This window comes from Rutidosis leptorrhynchoides, chromosome 1, assembly GCF_046630445.1.
Source record: "Rutidosis leptorrhynchoides isolate AG116_Rl617_1_P2 chromosome 1, CSIRO_AGI_Rlap_v1, whole genome shotgun sequence".
Classification (NCBI taxonomy): Eukaryota; Viridiplantae; Streptophyta; class Magnoliopsida; order Asterales; family Asteraceae; genus Rutidosis; species Rutidosis leptorrhynchoides.
In genome coordinates this window covers 609,598,532-609,624,323 of record NC_092333.1, presented here as the reverse complement: position 1 = coordinate 609,624,323, position 25,792 = coordinate 609,598,532, and positions in this window count along the sequence as shown.

Here is a 25,792-nt window from a genome sequence, read left to right as displayed (position 1 = left end):
AGCTTTCCGAAAACATGTATATCATATACCTTTTACCAGTAATATATGTATTTAATTCGTGATTCATTGCAAACTGTTTAACGACGAAATTTAGTATACAAGCATGTATAAATATATACACTCTAGCACTAGTATGTATACACTATTAATTTAAAAAATATAAAATATAAATGCTTACGTATTAATAATGAGATTCAATATTGTAGAAAAGTATGTAGACGTAACGGAGATGATAAACACTAGGTTTGATTCATAAATATACCCCCAAACATTACCCATAACCTCCTTGGCAATAACCCACAATTTCCTTAGCTTTAGCTTGCTCGTAAACTCGTTTTGAAAGTGACACGCTCATAACCTCGTCGTAGTATTTTATGTATTAATATTAATAATAATAATAATAATAATAATAATAATAATAATAATAATAATAATAATAATAATAATAATAATAATAATAATAATAATAATAATAATAATAAGATTAATATTAATAATCTTAATAATAATAATAATAAGATTAATATTAATAATCTTAATATTAATAATAATAATAATAATATAAATTATAAATATAATACAGAGTAATATAGAAGGATATGTGTGTGCGCATTATGCCAGAACTCGATCGAATTTATAGACTTTTCCTGAAATCTGACCCCATGCGATCGCATGGGTTTTGTGGGTAAATGCCATGCGATCGCATGGCCTGTAAATCCAGCTCACATCTGTTTTAACTTCTAGTTTGTCGACATATTAAATAAATATAAATATAATATATATAATTTATATAATTAATTATATATTATATTAAATTCACGTGCATAGTTGATTTGTAATTTTTGTTCCGATAAGCCGTACGTTGTCACACGACTTATGTCCCGATTTCGGTTTTTCGAACGTCCTTACGTACACTGAGAAAACTGGCACTTTACCTTTCGTGACTCGTACATTTGTCAAAATATAGACTTAACTATCCATAAATTATATCACTCGAAATATAACTTATACATTCGAGTGTTTTGGTCATTTACTTCTATAAATCATCATCTCGTTATCTATCAAAGTAAATTTAATAATATTGTTTTAAATCAAAACGTTTAATAACCAAGTTAATATTCATAAACACGTTTTAAGTACACATCGCAAGTTATTCATACAATTACAATTCCAACTTATCATATATGTTCAAATAGATATTTAAACCAATAAGTTTTATGCGCAGTATCATACAATTAATACATTGTTACACTTTCAAGTTATAGTGTATATATGTATCTTTTTACATATAATTGTTCGCGAATCGTTGAGAACAGTTGATGGGTAATTGAATAGTTCAAAAAAATTTTGAGATTCAGTTTTGCAGACTTTGCTTATCATGTCAGAAACGTTAATCATACAAAGATTAAGTTTAAATTTGATCAAAAATTTCCGGGTCATCACAAATAACTTAGCTACGAGACATTAAATTAAAAATAACATTAACCATAACTTACAGTGATTAAAAATAGCGTAGCGTTACACGGACAGAATTTCAACTTACACCCTTACAACATTCGCTAACATACCCTTATTATTAGAATTAAAATTAAAATTAAAATTAAAATTATAATATATATATATATATATATATATATATATATATATATATATATATATATATATATATATATATATATATATATATATGTTTACGTATGAGTAAGAAGAAGAAAGATGTGATAATTTTGTCCAAAACTCGCGAACTTTATAGGACCAGGCCTGGATTTCAGGGCCATGCGATCGCATGGCTTTTGTGCCTCCAGGCCATGCGATCGCATGGTGGTAGGTAACAGCTCACATGATTTTTGTTTCTTTGGTTGTCGACGTTTTAATAAATAAATATAATATATAAATAATTATAAGAATTATTTAAATATTATATTATATTTATGTGCATAGTTGACTTGTAATTTTTAGTCCGTTGCGTCGAGCGTTGAGAGTTGACTTTGGTCCCGGTTCTGGATTTTTGAATGTCCTTGCGTACAATTTAATATCTTGTATTTTGCGTTTCGCTTCTTGTACTTTTGTAATTTTGAGACGTTTCTCATCAATAATTGGAACCACTTTGATTGTACTTTGTACTTTTGAGCCTTTTAGTCGTTTGCGTCTTCAATTTGTCGAATCTGTCTTTTGTCTTCACCGTTTATTATTTAAACGAATATCACTTGTAAATAGAACAATTGCAACTAAAAGCTTGTCTTTCTTGAGGGACAATGCTATGAAATATATGTTCGTTTTTAGCATTATCAAATATTTTGATAAACGTTTTGGATGAAACAACTGAAATCTTGTGATCCACCTTTATATACAGATTATGCGCAATAGTAAAACTATGGACTCACCAACCTTTGTGTTGACACTTTTAGCATGTTTATTCTCAGGTCCCTAGAAGTCTTCCGCTATTTGCTTATACGTTATACAAGCTAGGTGCATGGAGTCATACATGCTTTATTAGAGAAAACTTTTCATTCACAAAATCATCACAATGTATCATATTTTGACTGCATTGTCAATGGATGTATTATTGTAAACTATTATTTACGGTGATTGTCAATATGTAGAAATTATCAGATGTCGAAAACCTTGAATTTAGATATTCATTTACGGTGTGTCTTTTCAAAAGAATGCAATGTTTACAAAACGTATCATATAGAGGTCAATACCTAGCAATGAAATCAGTGAATAACGTACTGCTTCAATAGCGATTTTGACGGGTCGTTAAAGGTGGTATCAGAGCGTTGGTTGTAGGCAATTAGGTGCATTAGTGTGTCTGACCTGGACTGTTTGGATACATTAGTGGTCTAGTCTACAACCGTGTCATTACACTTATATGTGATTATGTGCATATTCTGTCATTAATATAATATTATTATTACAATCGGTGAGAAAGTATTTCTCCTTTTGATTACAAGCCTTCTCCTTCTCAAGCGAGTTCATTTTCAACACCCCGGTTATTGAAAAACCAGGAAGCGTCATTCAGGACTTTCGAAATTCTCGACATTCATACGTGAGTTATTACTTATATATTTTTATAGATATCATTTGTGTAATATTATGTGCTTATGTGCTTCGATTTAGAAACTCCTGATATCTCGAATTGTAAATCGGAAGAAGTCTTATCCGACTCAGGAAGATTCTCAATAGTTCCACAGATAATGTCGACCCTTACCTTGGTCAGCCAGTCCATACCGACGATCACATCAAAACTTCCTAATTTGATGGGTATCAAGTCAATCTCGAAATCCACACCAGCTACGTTGATAATACCTCCTCGGCTAATTTGGTCAACTTTCTCAAGTTTTCCATTGGCTACCTCAACAAGCATACTCTCCTTTAAAGGAACTAACGACCAATTTATCTTAGAGCAAAAGTGTCTACATACATAACTCCTATCGGCACCAGTATCAAATAGGATAGAAGCTAAAAGATTGTTGATAGTGAATATACATGTAACCAAGTCGGGGTTCTCACGGGCATCCCTTGCGTTTACGTTGAAAGCTCTTCCACGCGATGGCCCGCCGTCCTTTCTATTGTTGGGACATTCATTCCTGAAGTGGCCCTGTTGTCCACACTCATAGCATTTTCTTAGTCCAGTAGGTTTGTCTTCACAGTTAGGGTGGTGATCTTGCAGTCTTTGCCAATATGCCCAGTCCTTTTACAATTTTCACAGACCACATTGCAGTACCCGGTATGATGCTTGTAGAATCTCTTGCACTGCGGGAGACTACCCTTGTAGTTAGGGTTTGAGCTAGGGTTCGGGTTGGGGTTCCTCCCGTCGTTGTTTCCCTTGAAACTCTCATGCCTCTTAGCTGGGTTTTGATCAAAGACCCTTCCCTTGTTGCTGTCCCACTTACGTTTCACATTACTAGCTCCCGATTCGAATTTCCCCTTTTCTGGTTCTTTGCTGGTAATTTGGTTCATCAGGGTGTGCGCCATGCGCATAACTTCCGGGACATCAGCTGGTTTTGAAGAGGTGACATTTCCCTGAATGGACTTGGGAAGTCCCCACAAATACCGTTCCATTCGCTTAAATTCCGGGGTAACCATCGTGGGGCACATCAGAGCTAATTCCAGGTACCTTGGGTTATAACCATCAAGATCGTTTCCCACAACCTTCAACTCTCAAAACTCAGCTTTCATTTTCTGAATCTCTGTTCTAGGGCAGTACTCCTCGATCATAGCCCCCTTAAATTCCTCCCACGGTGTAGCATAGGCCTCGTCAATACCCTTAGCCTGAGCAAGTATGTTCCACCAGGTTAAAGCGCCGTCCGATAGCGTACAAGAGGCATACTTAGTTTTGTTCATTTCTAAGCAGTTGATCACAAGGAACACGGCTTCCAATTTCTCAAACCATCTTGTCAGTCCAACTGGCCCCTCAGTACCACTGAAATTGTGGGGCTTGTAGCTTTAAAATTCCTTATAAATACACCCGTTATGATTGTGCTGGTTAACCGATGGAGCTTGGGGGTTGATATTCGCTATAGCTGCGGCTACCCGTTCAGTTATCATCTCCTCAATCTGTGCTGCTGTGGGCGTTGATCTTCTGTCTGCCATTGATCTTCGAAACAGAAATTTTGACTTAAGTCAAAATCCAGCATTCAATAAATAATAATACACTATATGGTAACCAACATGGAATCAACACATCGCATGTTACTTAAGTAATGCAACTAGATACAGATACCATAAAATCATCATATAGTAATGTAAATAGAACACCGTACAAAAATTAAACAACACTAAGTTCCATTCATTAAATAAGAAAGTTTCATACATCCGCATACGGTTCGTACAATACATGAGTAAAACATGAAACTACAAACGGGATTACATAATGAAATCTAATACAATAGCCCTATGGTGACGGTGGGTAAAGGATGTCCATCATGTGGGACACCTGGTCCTCGAGCTCAGTTACCCGAGTACGGAGGATATGCACTTCCCTCGTCAGTTCCTCAATGACGGGGGATGCTAGTGGGGCAGGCGGTGCAGATGGTACAGGTGGAGCTGGTGGTGCAGATGATGCTGTGGAGCTAGTGGTGCAGATGATGTTGGTGGAGCTGGTGGTACAGACGGTTCAGCACCTGAAGTAAACGGTGCGTAATGGGAAGCCTTACGCACGAATGGATCGGCAGGGTAAGGCACAACCCGCTTACGGGCGATAACCCAAACCAACTGTCCGCGTGCGTTTACGAACGGTCTACCTCCATTAACCCCTGGAATAACAGTACCATCGAAATGATACCGCTTCTTCGGCGGGGTAGAGGGCGGCTACACGGGCGCCTCCTGAAGGTCCTCGTCAGAATCCTCCTCGCTGAAGTCATCGGATGATGAGTCGTCTGAATCATTTGAGGGTGGATCTGCTCGACCGATGGTCATCAGTCGATATCTGCTAGGCGGGATCGGCACGACACGTCCATCAGCAAGGCGTCTGACCCAATGTCCTCGCTCATTACGGAAAGGACCGTCCTCATTTCCCCCAGGAATCACAGCACCACCGGAATGGTGCTGTGGCTCCGGGAGTCCTGGGCTAGGTGGAGCTGGAATCTCCTCTGGGTCCCCGTCTCCGTCTGAGATGATCATCAGGTTAGGTGCGTGGCAACTGTCCCCAGAGGATGAATCGCCAGAGTCACTGGAGGGTAGCGATGACGGGATCTGTGAGTCGATAGCAGTAGCAGGTGAGGCGGCAGATGAATCTGAGTCGCTTTCTAAGTCAATGATGATGGGCGGGATATCCGACATATGAACAAGGAAAAATAACTTTTTCCATGTCAGTAAGTCATATAGAAAGCACGTATTAGGCAAAGTAACTACGACAGTCTAGATCATCTATAGCAGTAAGTGTAACAATCCAACCCTCATTATAACAAAAACACGACACAAAAAAAAATATTTATGTGACTGCCCATCTGGACGGCGTCCAGAAATCGGGACGGCGTCCAGCACTTAAAACTGGGACGGCATCCAAGGATTTGGGACGGCGTCCCAATGAACTAAAACCTACTGATCAGTTTGCCTTTACTCGTGTGCGAAAAACCCGACTCCCGACACTTTTCAGTGAAACCAATTATCACATCACATCAATATATGTAAAACTAAGAGATTCCCACAATAAAAACCAAGTTTACATCACAGGGCCCAAAACGACCCGTTTTACAATTTCGTTCAAAAATATAAGTTTCGACCACAAAAGTTTAAATACCAAACGACACCTAGAGCATGGTGTTTGGGGTTAAACTACTCAAATCTTGGCCGAACTTTCCATAAAGCTAAAACCCCCGAGGTGCCACTAGTCCAAGCGAATACCTTTTCCTTTATCCAAGCCGGATCCTAAAAAGGTAAATAATGAGAGGGTAAGCTTACGCTTAGTGAATGCAACAATTATACATATACATATATAATACACCTACTTGCAAGCACTTACACAAATACCTCATACACGCTAGCAATTTACAAGCATACCATTGCAAGTATAACTCTAAACTCTTCAAGATCACAAGCTAGTACATCAATACAATATATATATACTACAACACAATGCGAAATTATGGTTAACCAATAACACAAGGGAATGCTACTTCAAATTTCCCATCGGTGTTCGTAACAACCGTTAGTGTACAACAACATATATCACTAACCCCTAGGCGACACGGACAACGAAATATCCGTTCAAGCAATCATTAGTGTACAACGAAATATATCACTAACTCTTGGGCAATTTGGACAACGAAATGTCCATCGTTAGTGTACAACAAAATATATCACTAACTCTCGGTGGTATAGACACGTATACCCGGCCCCAACCCCCGCCCTACAAATAGATACATTATATACACACATGTATAATCATTCCACTCACCTTGTCGTCTAGGCGAGATTTCCAATAACAACTTGAATTCTTCAAAGTGAGTCACCTAAAACAATTAACTCTCAATTAATACACATAACAAATTGGACTTTCCACAACTAGTCTAACTAGTGCATTTATGGCCCAAATGGGTATTTATGACCCATTTGCCCTAAAATCACCAACTCAAGGTCCAATTCCCCAACTAATCACTAAAAGCTAGTGATTAAGGTTCTAAGACTTCCAACAACACATAACTAGGGTGTTTTCATTCCCAATTTAACCCGCTAGGTCAAACTCACCCATTTGACCCATTTTAAGTCAACTATGAACCCTAACAACACTTTTCACTAACAACACAAGTGAGCTAGTGATTTATTAAACCTTTAAGACTCATTAACACCAATTATGACTTTGAAACCCTAGGTTAGTAACTCTTTAGTCTTACATGAACCATCTTTACCCAAAATCCCCAAAATCACCACATATGGGTTTTATGTTCAACCCTAACCCAAACCCTAACCATTTAACACTAATTAAGTAGGGAAATGGATATTAGGACTTACCACCATTATCACTGTGTAGCTAGCGACTAGATGAACAACCTTACAACGCGAGCTAAGACCCGAAAATAACTTCTTCCTCCTTTGCTTGAGCTCTCTCACTCTAGGAATCACTCTCTCTCTATATAATGAAGTGAAGAAGATGAGGTTGGTGTAAGTGGAGTAATGAGTCCACCAAAACTGATCTAAAGGCCTTAAACTCGTTCCATTATGAAAGTACCAAAATACCCTTCTTAAAATATCAAAAACCAACAGTTGGCCCGCCAGTTGTTCTGGACGGCGTCCCAAGAATCTTGACGGCGTCCAGCCTTTTGAACTTGGATGGCGTCCCAAGCATTTGGACGGCGTCCCACGTGCTGAACCAAAACAGGATGTTACAACTCTCCCCCAATTGAACCGAATTGCGTCCTCGCAATCCACGCCGCATGACACGCAGGAAGATAAACCAACACAAACTATTCGGGTTCCCACGTAAACTCGGAACCTTTACTACGATGCCATTGGACTTTAAAAGTTCTTACCTCTTTGTTACACAACATTTTCACCTTTTCATCAAGTATAGCAATCGGCTCTTCGACATACTCCAACTTGTTGTTTAACTCGATCTCATCTAGTGGCATCCATGAAGAATCATCCGCAAGACACTTACGGAGATGGAAAACATGAAATGTATTATGGATCCCCGCGAGCTCTTCGGGTAATTCCAACCGATAAGCAACTTCACCGACACGAGCCAAAATCTTAAATGGCCCAATAAACCGAGGAGCTAACTTTCCCCGTTTTTGAAACCGAATAATACCTTTCCACGGTGAAACCTTAAGCATCACCATGTCACCTTCTTGAAACTCGATCGTTCGCCTACGTTTATCGACATAAGACTTTTGTCTATCTTGCGCCGCCTTTAAACGAGCCCGAATCATATCGATTTTTCTATTTGTCTCTAATACCAAGTCGGTGCTCCCTGTAGAGACCCATCCTAATCCATCCGGATGAAGTCCATATTGATTATAAACGATTCACAACAGTTGATTACATCGCGAGGTACTTGACCTCTATATGATACATTTTACAAACATTGCATTCGTTTTTGAAAAGACAATCTTTCATTACATCGAAAGTTGACAACATGCATACCATTTCATAATATATCTTACTATAATTGACTTAATAATAAACTTGATGAACTCAACGACTCGAATGCAACGTCTTTTGAAATATGTCATGAATGACTCCAAGTAATATCTCTAAGATGAGCAAATCCACAGCGGAAGATTTCTTTCGTACCTGAGAATAAACATGCTTTAAAGTGTCAACCAAAAGGTTGGTGAGTTCATTAGTTTAACATCAATAATCATTTCATAATTTTAATAGACCACAAGATTTCATATTTCCATTTCTCATAAACATACGTCCCATGCATAGAGACAAAAATCATTACTATGGATTGAACACCTGGTAATCGACATTAACAATATGCATATAAGAATATCCCCATCATTCCGGGATCCTCCTTCGGACATGATATAAATTTCGAAGTACTAAAGCATCCGGTACTTTGGATGGGGCTTGTTGGGCCCGATAGATCTATCTTTAGGATTCGCGTCAATTAGGGTGTCTGTTCCCTAATTCTTAGATTACCAGACTTAATAAAAAGGGCATATTCGATTAGATAATCCCACCATAGAATGTAGTTTCGATTACTTGTGTCTATTTCGTAAAGCATTTATAAAAGCAGCGCATGTATTCTCAGTCCCAAAAATATATATTGCAAAAGCATTTAAAAAGGGATTAATGAAACTCACAGTACTGTATTTTGTAGTAAAAATACATATGACGACATTGAGCAACTGAACAAAGCAGGGTTGGTCTCGGATTCACGAACCTATATCGTTTGTATATTCATTAATACATATAATCGTAATCAAAAATATATATATTATTGTTAATGATGTAATTTATATATTTAATAATTTATAAGCTCATTATCTATATATTTTAATTTTATATATATAATTGTTAATATAGTTAAGTTAAATATATATATATATATATATATATATATATATATATATATATATATATATATTATATATAGGGATTACTTGTTTGTACATAATAATTATGATAATACTAATTTTAGTAATAATATTGATACTTTATAATAATGATAAAAGTGATAATAATAATAATATTAATAATGATATTAATAATGATAATAATACTAAAGTGTATTAAAAATAACTATGATAATATTAATTATCATAATCCTTTTAAAACATAATTTAGTTAAGATTTTAATAATTTTCACAATAATACTTATATCTAAAAAAATTAATATTTTTTTAATCTTAACAATTTTATTAAACCTGTATATCCATAGTTGTAATAATCATAACTTTTGTGATTAGTTTATAACTAATGACTATAGTTTCTTTTAATATAAAGTTATATTCGTAATCATAATTTACAGGTATTCATATGATTATAATCAATCTCCAAATCTTTAACATGATACATTTTATCATAAATTAACCTGTTTAACATTCTTGACATCCTAATAATATTACTAGTAAAAAAAATAACACAATTAATAATACTATAAATAATAATTATTAGTATAAATAATACTAAATGATGATACCAATATAGTTAATAATAATAATTACTTAATAATGATAATGATATAACATGTATCAATGTTAATAATTATAATAGTTTACTTATTAATAATGACTATAATTAATAATACTAATAATAATATCTATCATAACTTCAATCTTAATAAAAATAACAATTTTAATGATAATAACCAAATTAATGATAATACTAATGACAATAGTTATAACAATAATAATAATAACAATAATAATAATAAATAAGATTTTTGAAATTAATGATTACCTCATAAACGCCTTTAAAAAAAATAGTTGTCACTTGCAAGACTCGAACCCGAGACCACTCGCTAACTGACACACTCCTTGACCAACTGGGCTGTGCCCGTTTTCCTGAATAATACCCATTTCAGAAATATATAAACCGTATTATTTTCCTTCCATGTTCATCTTCTTCAATTCCAACCAACACCGAACCAATTCCTTTTAACCTTAATTATAATTATACTTGACGCTAGGATTTAATCCCCAACATGTAAATGATTAAGTGAGATTAATTGGTTTGAAAAAAAATAAAACAAATAAAAAAAAAACACCTCTGCTCGTCGCTGTCTTTAAGGAAAAAAAAAATTGCTCTCGCGATTTACCACGTTATAGATAAAGGTTTCAACATGAAGTATGTTTTAAATGATCTATAGAAACTTTAGAATTCATCAATTTAACTTCAATTGCAACAGATTACTCGAATTTGATCAAGAAAAATTGTTTGACTTTTTACTCCAAAAACTTTGACTCAACAATTGTAGCTTGATATAAAGAATTGAGGGATGAAACTTTGCAGAAAGATTGAGTATAGGTTTTCAATCACAACTGCATTTTTGGAATTTGAAATTGACATCGAATTTGAGTTATGGTATTTTGAGTTCATATACAGAGGTTTTGTGCTAAAAAAAAATAAGTTTCAACACAGAGGTAATAAATCACAGGCTGTTATAAATTGATTTTGAGAATATAAGATAGAATGAATTTCCTAGATACAGAGTATTTCCTTGTCTTATATCCAGTGATGGTCGACAATTTGATCAGATAAAATAAAAAAAATAAATAAATAAATAAAACAAAATGTGGAGAACGACCCCTAACCAATTTTGGATTGACACTGTGGAGGAATTGCTTTATATCCACTTTACAGACAACAAACAAATTTGATAAAAGTTGAATGTGATGTACACTTAATCTCATTTAAGTAGAAAGAAAATAAAAAAAATTAATACAGGTTAGCATCGATTGCATCTGATCTCTTTATATATTTTATAAATAATAATAATAATTAATATATATATATATATATATATATATATATATATTAATAATAATAATAATATTAATAATAGCAATATCAAAATAATATTTGATAATAATAAGTAAAAAAAGATAAGAATAATAAAAATGATGATAATAATAATTTTAAATAGAATTGGAAATTTTTAGTAACAATAATACATAATCATAATAATAATTAAAATTCTAGTTTTACTCATTCTTATAATCAGATTTATATTTAACATCATTATTTTGATATTCACAAACCTCTTAATTATAATTATAACAATAATAATATTAATAGCACTAATATTGATATTAATAATAATAGTAATAATGAGACTAAAAGTAATATTACTATATCAATTATATTTTACTTGCAATTTAATATATTAATATTAAATGTTATTGATTGTGTAATATATAAAATAACATATAATAAATATTTATTATTCACACATATAAATTTAATAATAATTATATATTGAAATCATATATATTTATATTTACCTTAGTTACAACCTATTTATTTTATATCTTATTTTACATAATAAATTCTAATGTTTCAATTACATTTTAATACATCAATTTATTATATAAACTTATATTTATAGGTATATAAATACATATTTACTTACAAACAATTGTTCGTGAATCATTGGGAATAGTCAGAGGCTAAGATAGATACATGAACACAGTTCAAACTTTTTGAGACTCAACATTACAAACTTTGCCTATCGTATCGAAATCAAATAAAGATCAAGTTTAAATTTGGTGGAAAATTCCCGGGTCATCACAGTACCTACCCGTTAAAGAAATTTCGTCCCGAAATTTGAGTGAGGTGGTCATGACTAACAATAAAAATGTTTTCATGACAATTATGAGTTGAAAAATTGAGTTTTATCATTATTGACTAATATAGATAAAACGATTCAATTAGGTGAAGCGTACGAATGAAGCTGTCACAACAGATTGAGATAGAGATTTAACTTTTGACGTAGTCATGGTGGAAATTAGAAAATAAGGTGTGTCTTAAATTTTTGACGTTGATTTGCTTGAATTCCGGAATTCAAGGGATTTTAAGAAAATTTTTGAAATCTAAAAGATTTGATTCTTCGGCGAATAAGGGAATTAAGATCTCTATAATTAAATGCGGTGATCTGCCTCGATTACTCTGTCTGATATTTCCATTATAAATTTACCTTTTTCATTCCATTAGTTTCCACCACTTGTATACCTTCTTTCTCAGTTCATATATCCAAAAGATTATAATAATGCTTAATCCGGTTCTAATCCTCGTTCTTATTCTGACTATCGCAATGATCGTTCTTCTTTTCCTACTATCACCGGAAGAATCTGTTTATTTCTACTATGCTCTAGGGATTATTGTATTTATAATCCTCCCGTGTCTTTATATTGCCATACGTACTGATATCCACGGTTTGTAATTTTGGTGTTGTCATTGGACTTTATATTTCCTCTTATATTTTGGATCTCTTTGCCTTGTTATTATCCTCTCGACCTCTAGTAAAGCGAGCAACGGTCCAAAATTCATAGATATGAATTTCGGAATGATCATAGTTAATGTTTTAAGAAGGAAATTGTAATAGTACGATCTTGACTTGTCAAGTTACCAGAATATCATGGAAAAGATAGAACTATCAAGAAAAATATTTTCTTGATATGTTTATATATCAGATAAGATGTAAGAGTCGTGTAACATGGCACATGATGACGTTATAATCTGTGAATCATCATGTCCCATTTAGAAACTCAACATGACTTACTGTAATATAATCACGTTGATCAAGTATCATTATATTATACTAACTCATGCATCAGTTCCCAACACTACTTCAAAACATTCGTATTTTAAACTCGAAAGTTTACAGAATATAGAAACTAACAGTTTCTATATGATGTAACACTGATAGCACGAAGAGATTAATGATTTTAGATATGATTAGTTATGAAAATATCTTCAAAAATATGGAGGATATTTATAATGAAAGATACGATGATATCTTGGAATTTCTAATATCGATGGATGAAGAAGAAGATTTATCCGTAAAGGTTTAGATTCGGAAGCAAGGTATTCGCTAAAGATTTCATTAAAAACAGAATCATTTGGATTCTTTGAAGTCAAACTTATTCTTTGTGATTTGACCACGGCTTCCCTTATAGTTTCGCATAATCTGCTTTTCGGTACTAAATTTTCTATTGAATGTTTCCAATATAATGATACACAGGAAACACGAGGAGGTATATAATTTCGGACGAGAATATTTCTGAAAATATCCTCAGAAATATCGAAGATATTGATGATGATATTTTGGAATTTCTAAGTTCGATGGTTGATGGAGAAAGATTTTCCGCAAGATTTTAACATGACTTCGAAGCAAGATATTCTCTAAAGATTTCAATGGATCCAGAATTACCTGAATTCTTTGAATATAGGGTATGGTCCTTGTATTTGTCCTTGGCCTCCTTCATGGTTAACTCTATCCGTTTTCCAGTTCCAACGTTTATGAGCTTTTCCAACATATCATTCTTTATCATCAAACTTCTGACGGTTAAGATCGTGTACAGTTTTTGCTGCTGTATTCAGCTTTTTCATAATTTGTGGTATTGATTTGTAGACTGAGTGCTTTTCAGAATTTTAGAATGAAAGATCATAATTCTAAGAGATAAATGTTGTACATATAACTGTTGAAGTAAGTATGCTGTGTGTTTTTCAAGGTATTGATTGCTGATTCTCGGTATTTGGTACGACAATTCTCGTTATCAGATGCAGATGAGTAGATGATAGGATTTCAATGAATATATTAACTTTTCATAAGGTCAAAGATTAATGATGTTGCTGGTAAATGTGCTGCTAATGTAGTGAGATATAAACGGTTTTCTGGTATTGATGACGAAAGGCATCTTTTATATCAGGGTTATAATAAGGTTGTTTCGAACGAAAAATTGAAGTTGACTTGTTGGAGCTGTGACAAAATTGGCTAATTTGAAGAGAGATTGTAAAGTTACTTTCGATAATAATAACGCCAAGGAGTTAGCACAGATACGTGTTTAATGCTTATTCAGGTTCCGAGTGTTTTTAGGTGCATAACTATATGTATAAATCCTTCCTTCCGTAGCCGAAGTGTGGTTAGTTCATCCTCTCGATTGAGGTGTTTTCAAGAGTCATGAAAGGTTTGAACGCAGACTGGAATTGTCAAGATACCAATGAGATTTAAGATGAAATCAAGTGGCAAACTTGAAGAATTATTTAGTTTCATATGTTATAATCAATATTTTAATTCATTTTAATTGTCCAATGTCATTAGTCCACAGTCGATAGTCCACATTTAACAGTCCAATAATTCATATATAATTTAATATATGATATTTGAATTAATTAATACGTATCGTGACCCGTATACGTCTCAGACTCGATCACAACTCAAAGTATATATATTATTTGAGAATCAACCTCAACCCTGTATAGAGAACTCGATCATTACTGCATATAGAGTGTCTATGGTGATTCTAAATAATATATATAGATGCGTCGATATGATATGTCAAAACCTTGTATACGTGTCCCGATATTTAAAGTGCGTAAAATAAATACAGAAATTAAATGACGATAAATAAAATGCGTAAAGTTAATAACAGAAATTAAATGACGATAATTAAAATTGCGATAATTAAATTGCGATAAAATAAATTGCGATAAATAAAGTGTAATATGGAATTAACAGTTAGCTAGGAACAGTTAGCTAGGATTTTGTTAGCGTGAATTCTTAACAATATTCCTTATAGTTAGTTTGTCTGTTTCTAACAAATTTTATTTTGTCAAATGTTTTCTTCATTATGCCACTTGTTGGATTCTGATAGATAAAAATCTAAATATGAAATTTAAATGAAAATGGTTATTCTGGGGTGAACGAATACGTATATCTGTGGATGTAAGTAGGATAGTAAATGATCGTCGAATCAGATTCGAAGAATGTACAGTGTAACTTATTAATGTGGAATCTAAATATTCCTCGGGTATTACCTACCCGTTAAAATATTTTCATCATTAACATTTTATACGAAAGAATTTTTAATTACAATCTTTATGAAATTATATATACATATATATTTTCTTCAGATGTAATCATGGACTTAACGAGTCAATATGATATTAAACTCATTTGATTTACCGTTAGAACAAGAATATATAATCTGTAAAACATTCGAGATTACATAATCGTCATGTCGAACTAAGATAAATGATGTAGAACGATTCATAGAACGATGATTATACTCGAGGTACATAATGAGATATTGAGGCATGGATTGTTGAAACTTGGGTTGTTGGTGGTACTGGTGCTGTTATTGATTGTACTGTTGGTGCCGGTGATGTTGCTGAAGCTGGTACCTTTTGCACCATATTCTCCGAATTGATTATTCGAGCACGAAGTTCGTTGACTTATTACTCCAAGATGATTGTCGGTCAGAACGAGCGGATGAATAAGATTCAGAATTGTGGATAGAATATAATCTTGTCGAGTTACCCTGGAAATGAGACTGAAAATGGTGTCTCGAACAGGTTCGCGGGTAAACGCTTCAGGTTCATTGTCAAGGGGTGAATTCGGTTGGTGGAAGGGATTGCCTTCTGCGCGTTTCCATTAATTAAGTCGACTATGAATCCATCAGATGAATTGGGGATGGATGATTGGTTGTTTCATTCTGGTGTCGTTGCTTTCGGAGCTTAGATGACTATCCATTCTGAATAACTGTCGGGATAACTATCGGAATAGCTGTCGGAATCCGAAGGACTCGAACTGGTTGAGGGATTCATATCGTACGATCAAATGAAGGATTTTTGATAAGAAATAGATTATAGGATGTAGATTAGTACCCTGCAATACATAATTTACATATGCATATATAATACTAAAATCCCATAAGTTACGGAGGAATCTACGGAATATGTCAGGCAAAGTTACAGTAACAGATATGCTAAGCTATGAAGTAGCAAATACGCTAAGATATGAATTTTGTCTATACACTATTCATGCAATCATTGCAATAAGATGTGTCTGGACTAAGAATGATAAGCAGGTAATTTCCTAAGGATGATAAACAGATGATTTCCGACAAAAATGATAAGCAAAACTTTTGACATGTAGACACGGTCGAAGTCCAGACTCACTAATGCATCCTAAAGACTATCAGTTAGACACACTAATGCAAGACCTGGTTCGCTAAGATCACCGCTCTGATACCAACTGTAGAGACCCATCCTAATCCATCCGGATGAAGTCCATATCGATTATAAATGATTCACAACAGTTGATTACATCGCGAGGTACTTGACCTCTATATGATTCATTTTATAAACATTGCATTCGTTTTTGAAAAGACAATCTTTCATTACATCGAATGTTGACAACATGCATACCATTTCGTAATATATCTTACTATAATTGACTTAATAATAAACTTGATGAACTCAACGACTCGAATGCAACGTCTTTTGAAATATGTCATGAATGACTCCAAGTAATATCTCTAAGATGAGCAAATGTACAGCGAAAGATTTCTTTCGTACCTGAGAATAAACATGCTTTAAAGTGTCAAGCAAAAGGTTGGTGAGTTCATTAGTTTAACATCAATAATCATTTCATAATTTTAATAGACCACAAGATTTCATATTTCCATTTCTCATAAACATACGTCCCATGCATAGAGACAAAAATCATTCCTATGGATTGAACACCTGGTAATCGACATTAACAATATGCATATAAGAATATCCCCATCATTCCGGGATCCTCCTTCAGACATGATATAAATTTCGAAGTACTAAAGCATCCGGTACTTTGGATGGGGCTTGTTGGGCCCGATAGATCTATCTTTAGGATTCGCGTCAATTAGGGTGTCTGTTCCCTAATTCTTAGATTACCAGACTTAATAAAAAGGGCATATTCGATTAGATAATCCAACCATAGAATGTAGTTTCGATTACTTGTGTCTATTTCGTAAAGCATTTATAAAAGCAGCGCATGTATTCTCAGTCCCAAAAATATATATTGCAAAAGCATTTAAAAAGGAATTAATGAAACTCACAGTACTGTATTTTGTAGTAAAAATACATATGACGACATTGAGCAACTGAACAAAGCAGGGTTGGTCTCGGATTCACGAACCTATATCGTTTGTATATTCATTAATACATATAATCGTAATCAAAAATATATATATTATTGTTAATGATGTAATTTATATATTTAATAATTTATAAGCTCATTATCTATATATTTTAATTTTATATATATAATTGTTAATATAGTTAAGTTAAATATATATATATATATATATATATATATATATGGATTACTTGTTTGTACATAATAATTATGATAATACTAATTTTAGTAATAATATTGATACTTTATAATAATGATAAAAGTGATAATAATAATATTAATAATGATATTAATAATGATAATAATACTAAAGTGTATTAAAAATAACTATGATAATATTAATTATCATAATCCTTTTAAAACATAATTTAGTTAAGATTTTAATAATTTTCACAATAATACTTATATCTAAAAAAAATTAATATTTTTTTAATCTTAACAATTTTATTAAACCTGTATATCCATAGTTGTAATAATCATAACTTTTGTGATTAGTTTATAACTAATGACTATAGTTTCTTTTAATATAAAGTTATATTCGTAATCATAATTTACAGGTATTCATATGATTATAATCAATCTCCAAATCTTTAACATGATACATTTTATCATAAATTAACCTGTTTAACATTCTTGACATCCTAATAATAATATTAGTAAAAAAAAATAACACAATTAATAATACTATAAATAATAATTATTAGTATAAATAATACTAAATGATGATACCAATATAGTTAATAATAATAATTACTTAATAATGATAATGATATAACATATATCAATGTTAATAATTATAATAGTTTACTTATTAATAATAACTATAATTAATAATACTAATAATAATATCTATCATAACTTCAATCTTAATAAAAATAACAATTTTAATGATAATAACCAAATTAATGATAATACTAATGACAATAGTTATAACAATAATAATAATAACAATAATAATAATAAATAAGATTTTTGAAATTAATGACTACCTCAAAAACGCCTTAAAAATAGTTGTCACTTGCAAGACTCGAACCCGAGACCACTCGCTAACTGACACACTCCTTGACCAACTGGGCTGTGCCCGTTTTCCTGAATAATACCCATTTCAGAAATATATAAACCGCATTATTTTCCTTCCATGTTCATCTTCTTCAATTCCAACCAACACCGAACCAATTCCTTTTAACCTTAATTATAATTACACTTGACGCTAGGATTTAATCCCCAACATGTAAATGATTAAGTGAGATTAATTGGTTTGAAAAAAAATAAAACAAATAAAAAAAACACCTCTGCTCGTCGCTGTCTTTAAGGAAGAAAAAAATTGCTCTCGCGATTTACCACGTTATAGATAAAGGTTTCAACATGAAGTATGTTTTAAATGATCTATAGAAACTTTAGAATTCATCAATTTAACTTCAATTGCAACAGATTACTCGAATTTGATCAAGAAAAATTGTTTGACTTTTTACTCCAAAAACTTTGACTCAACAATTGTAGCTTGATATAAAGAATTGAGGGATGAAACTTTGCAGAAAGATTGAGTATAGGTTTTCAAACACAACTGCATTTTTGGAATTTGAAATTGACATCGAATTTGAGTTATGGTATTTTGAGTTCATATACAGAGGTTTTGTGCTAAAAAAAAAATAAGTTTCAACACAGAGGTAATAAATCACGGGCTGTTATAAATTGATTTTGAGAATATAAGATAGAATGAATTTCCTAGACACAGAGTATTTCCTTGTCTTATATCCAGTGATGGTCGACAATTTGATCAGATAAAATAAAATAAAAATAAATAAATAAATAAATAAAACAAAATGTGGAGAACGACCCCTAACCAATTTTGGATTGACACTGTGGAGGAATTGCTTTATATCCACTTTACAGACAACAAACAAATTTGATAAAAGTTGAATGTGATGTACACTTAATCTCATTTAAATAGAAAGAAAATAAAAAAAATTAATACAGGTTAGCATCGATTGCATCTGATCTCTTTATATATTTTATATATATATATATATATATATATATATATATATATATATATATATATATATATATATTAATAATAATAATAATAGCATTAATAATAATAATAATATTAATAATAGCAATATCAAAATAATATTTGATAATAATAAGTAAAAAAAGATAAGAATAATAAAAATGATGATAATAATAATTTTAAATAGAATTGGAAATTTTTAGTAACAATAATACATAATCATAATAATAATTAAAATTCTAGTTTTACTCATTCTTATAATCAGATTTATATTTAACATCATTATTTTGATATTCACAAACCTCTTAATTATAATTATAACAATAATAATATTAATAGTACTAATATTGATATTAATAATAATAGTAATAATGAGACTAAAAGTAATATTACTATATCAATTATATTTTACTTGCAATTTAATATATTAATATTAAATGTTATTGATTGTGTAATATATAAAATGACATATAATAAATATTTATTATTCACACATATAAATTTAATAATAATTATATATTGAAATCATATATATTTATATTTACCTTAGTTACAACCTATTTATTTTATATCTTATTTTACATAATAAATTCTAATGTTTCAATTACATTTTAATACATCAATTTATTATATAAACTTATATTTATAGGTATATAAATACATATTTACTTACAAACAATTGTTCGTGAATCGTTGGGAATAGTCAAAGGCTAAGATAGATACATGAACACAGTTTAAACTTTTTGAGACTCAACATTACAAACTTTGCCTATCATGTCGAAATCAAATAAAGATCAAGCTTAAATTTGGTCGGAAATTCCCGGGTCATCACACTCCCGACTTCCTTTTGACCCGCATCACCCCAACAAATCGGGGTTCGACACCTCCTACCGTATAACATCTCATATGGTGGCATTCCAATACTAGAGTGAAAACTATTATTGTACGAGAATTCCACCAATGGAAAATGTTCGTCCCAACTACCGCCAAAATCAATAATACACGCACGTAACATATCCTCCAATGTTTGATTCGTACGTTCGGTTTGACCATCCGTTTTAGGATGATACGACGTACTCATATTCACCCTCGTACCCATGTCTTCATGAAACTTCTTCCTAAATCGAGAAGTAAAACGTGTGTCCCGATCCGAAACAATAGACGCGGGAACGCCATGTCTCGATATCACTTCCTTAATGAACATCTTCGCGAGCGCCTCCGACGAAATTGCTTCTTTAATAGGAAGAAATAACGCACTCTTCGTCAATCTATCGACAATCACCCGAATAGTGTCAAATTGGGTTCTTGCCGTTTTCGGCAACTTGGTAATAAAATCCATGGTAATATGCTCCCACTTCCACATCGGAATTTCTAGCGGTTGCAACTTACCATACGGCTTTTGGTGTTCGGCTTTAACTTGCAAACACGTGACGCATTGCTCAACATACTTAACAACATCGCGTTTCATGCCCGGCCACCAATAATCTTTCTTCAAATCATGGTACATCTTTGTCGCCCCCGGATGTATGGAATACTTAGACTTGTGCGCCTCATCAAGAAGCACCTTTCAGAAATCACCCATCTTAGGTACCCACACTCTTTCTTGAAAAGACAATAAACCACGCGAGCCCATCGTAATGAATTCCGATTGCCCCACAATTCGTTCCGCATGCTTGTTGTGAACGTAAGCCTCTATTTGAATCACACCAAGTTTTTCAAGAAAATCGTTAGTAATAATCATACGTAACAATCCCAATCGTAACGCCGGGTGGTGACTCTTTCGGCTTAACGCATCAGCGACCACATTCGCTTTGCCCGGATGATAAAGTATCTCACAATCATAATCCTTCACCACATCCATCCATCTACGTTGACGATAATTCAAATCCCGTTGATCAAAAAGATGTTTCAAACTCTTGTGATCCGAATAAATCGTACACTTGACACCATACAAGTAATGGCGCCAAATTTTCAAAGCATGGACCACCGCCGCTAATTCGAGATCATGAGTCGGGTATCTCTTTTCATGTTCCTTTAATTGGCAAGGGGCGTAAGCGATGACTTTACCTCGTTGCATTAGAACACACCCGAGCCCATTCAAAGAAGCATCACAATAGACCGTCATATCATCTACACCTTCCGGCAATACTAAGACCGGAGCTTTACACAATTTCTCTTACAACAATTGAAAAGCGATTTCTTGTTCGTTCTCCCAATTGAATCCCGTATTCTTCCTTGTCAACTTAGTTAATGGAGAAGCAATCTTTGAAAAGTCTTGGATAAACCGATGATAATAACCGGCCAATCCGAGAAAACTTCGGATTTCCGTAGGCGTAGTCGGTCGTCCCCAATCCTTCACCGTCTCTATCTTCCCCGGATCCACTTGAATACCATCCTTGTTCACAATATGGCCAAGGAATTGAACCGCCCTTAGCCAAAATTCACATTTTGAGAATTTAGCATACAACTTCTCTTTTCTCAACGTCTTCAATACTTCGCGCAAGTGGTGTTCATGTTCTGTCATGCTCTTAGAATAGACAAGAATATCGTCAGTGAACACAATTACCGACTTGTCCAACATAGGTTGGCACACTCGGTTCATAAGATCCATGAATGACGCCGGTGCATTCGTAAGACCAAAAGGCATAACCACAAATTCAAAATGCCCATAACGAGTACGAAAGGCCGTTTTCTCGATATCTTCCTCACGGACCCGCATTTGATGATAGCCGGACCGTAGGTCAATTTTAGAGAAGTACGTCGCGCCTTGAAGTTGGTCGAATAAATCGTCAATCCTAGGCAACGGATAACGATTTTTGATCGTCACTTTATTTAACTCCCGATAGTCGATACACATCCGCATACTTCCATCCTTCTTTTTCACGAATAAAACCGGAGCACCCCATGGCGAAGCACTCGGTCGAATAAAACCCTTCTCAAGTAACTCTTGAATTTGATTCAACAATTCTTGCATTTCCGTCGGTGCTAAAAGATAAGGAGTTTTAGCAATGGGAGTAGCTCCCGGAACCAACTCAATGCGAAATTCAACTTGTCTTTCCGCTGGAACACCCGGTAAATCATCCGGAAAAACATCTTCAAATTCACTTACCACCGGAATTTCACGAATGGGTGGTGGCTCATCATGAGTATCAACAACATGGGCAAGGAAAGTCATGCTACCACTAACAAGGAAACTATGTGCCCGTGCAAAAGTGCATACCGGTACAAGTCTTCTACGTTTATCACCATGAATGATTAACTCTCCCCCACTTGGGGTCTTCACACGAATAGACTTTTCATGGCATGCAATATCGGCTCTATTATGATCGAGCCAATCCATACCAACAACAATGTCGAAATCACCCAAAGTCATCGGGATGAGGTCAATTTTAAAGTTTTCGGCACCAAACACAACATTACAATTTTTACACACATCAACCACTAGCACCGTCTTGCCATCCGCTATTTCGACTTCTACCGGACGACTTAACTTAGCTAACGGTTTATTAAGTTTAGGCACAAATTTTGGAGACACAAACGACAAATTTGCACCGCTATCAAATAGAATCCTCGCCGGATTAGAGTTAACCATGAAAGTACCTGAGACGACTTCATTGGATTGCTTAGCTTCATCATTGGTCATCAAATAATTGCGTCCCCTTGCCGACCCCGCCGCCTTCTCTATTCTCTTAACTTGGTCATTTCGGAGTTCGGGACACTCCGACTTTCGGTGCCCTTCTTGTTGACAATTAAAACACGTGATCACATTAGTACGCGGTTTTGGGCAATCACGAGAGTAGTGACCTTTTTGCCCACAATTGTAACATGTGGTCACGTGAATACTAGGAGCACCTTTCTTCACACTACCAACACTTTCGGACACACCCTTGCTTTTCTTGTTGGAGTAATTAGATGCCCCAAATTTTCTCTTACTCGACCCATAACTAACCACCGAAACCGGAACCGGAGCTTGCGCTTCAAACCCTTTCGCCACCGCCAAAAGCTTAGCAAAAGTCTCAACATGACCAATACTAATCTTACCCTTCAAATCATCTCTAAGGGTCAAATGAAAGTCTTCCATTAACAATTGATCATTCCCCACATACTCGGGGCAAAAACGCGCCTTGGCGAGAAAATTGGTTTTGAGAGTGTTTAGGTCCAAAGACCCTTGACGCATGTTCGTTAACTCGTTGCGCAATTTGGAAAGATCCGCTTGCGTACGATACTCAAGGAAAAACTCCTTCTTGAAATCCACCCAAGATAACCCTACAAAAGCCGCATCACCCACCATATCAATCTTTCCATCGAGCCAATCTTTAGCATGACCCCTTAACAAACTAGTAGCAAGCCTTGTTTTCTTTTCGGGAGGGCACTCGGTCGTGCGAAAACAACCTTCAATATCGGAAATCCAAGCCGCACTCTTCATGGGGTCGGGATCCCCGTGAAAGTGAGGAGGCTTAGTTGCCAAGAAGTTCTTATAGCTAAAATCCAACTCGCCCACATTTTGAGGTCTGGGGAACCTCCTTTCAACTTCTTCTTTAACGGCATTAGTCATCCGTTCTTGAATCATATCGACAATTTGTTCCGAAACCGACTCTTCGAATATTTGTTTAACCTTCCGAGAGAATACCGAAACATAGTTTTCTAGAGCGGCCTCTATCTTAGTGGTCATTTCGTCCGCTTCCTCCGTATGAGAAGGACCACCATCGCCATTTGTATCCGTTCCGTTTCTCGTCTTCATTCTAAGGATTAAAAATGGATTAGGCATCACCAACGAATTTATACACATATATACCTATGCATATGACCGCACACACACCACATCTAGCTCAATACTTGTCACACATCCTTGCTTGACTTGACTTGCAACCGTAATAGTGGTCGCGACTCACTATTACGCTCACATGACGTGCCATGCTCAAACGTATCACAATCATCTTGCTCGATGTTCAAAACAATAACACACGATTAGTAACATCGTAATATAACATAGTTAGTCCACCTATGCATCAAAGAACTAATCAAACCCCGCACCGACCCGTAGTCCTACAAGTCCCGCATATAATTCCACAACACAAAAGTCTAAGTCTAGGCGCCTATCTCAAGTCACCTAAATCCCTTAGACCATGCTCTGATACCACTTGTAACAACCCAACCCTCATTATAACAAAAACACGACACAAAAAAAAAAATATTTCTGTGACTGCCCATCTGGACGGCGTCCAGAAATCGGGACGGCGTCCAGCACTTAAAACTGGGACGGCGTCCAAGGATTTGGGACGACGTCCCAATGAACTAAAACCTACTGATCAGTTTGCCTTTACTCGTGTGCGAAAAACCCGACTCCCGACACTTTTCAGCGAAACCAATTATCACATCACATCAATATATGTAAAACTAAGAGATTCCCACAATAAAAACCAAGTTTACATCACCGGGCCCACAACGACCTGTTTTACAATTTCGTTCAAAAATATAAGTTTCGACCACAATAGTTTAAATACCAAACGACACCTAGAGCATGGTGTTTGGGGTTAAACTACCCAAATCTTGGCCGAACTTTCCATAAAGCTAAAACCCCCGAGGTGCCACTAGTCCAAGCGAATACCTTTTCCTTTATCCAAGCCGGATCCTAAAAAGGTAAACAACGAGAGAGTAAGCTTACGCTTAGTGAATGCAACAATTATACATATACATATATAATACTTGCAAGCACTTACACAAATACCTCATACACGCTAGCAATTTACAAGCATACCATCGCAAGTATAACTCTAAACTCTTCAAGATCACAAGCTAGCACATCAATAGCATATATATATATACTACAACACAACGCGAAATTATGGTTAACCAATAACACAAGGGAGTGGTACTTCGAATTTCCCATCGGTGTTCGTAATAACCGTTTGTGTACAACGACATATATCACTAACCCCTAGGCGACACGGACAACGAAATATCCGTTCAAGCAATCGTTAGTGTACAACGAAATATATCACTAACTCTTCGGAAATTTGGACAACGAAATGTCCATCGTTAGTGTACAAGGAAATATATCACTAACTCTCGGTGGTATAGACACGTATACCCGGCCCCAACCCCCGCCCTACAAATAGATACATTATATACACACATGTATAATCATTCCACTCACCTTGTCGTCTAGGCGAGATTTCCAATAACAACTTGAATTCTTCAAAGCG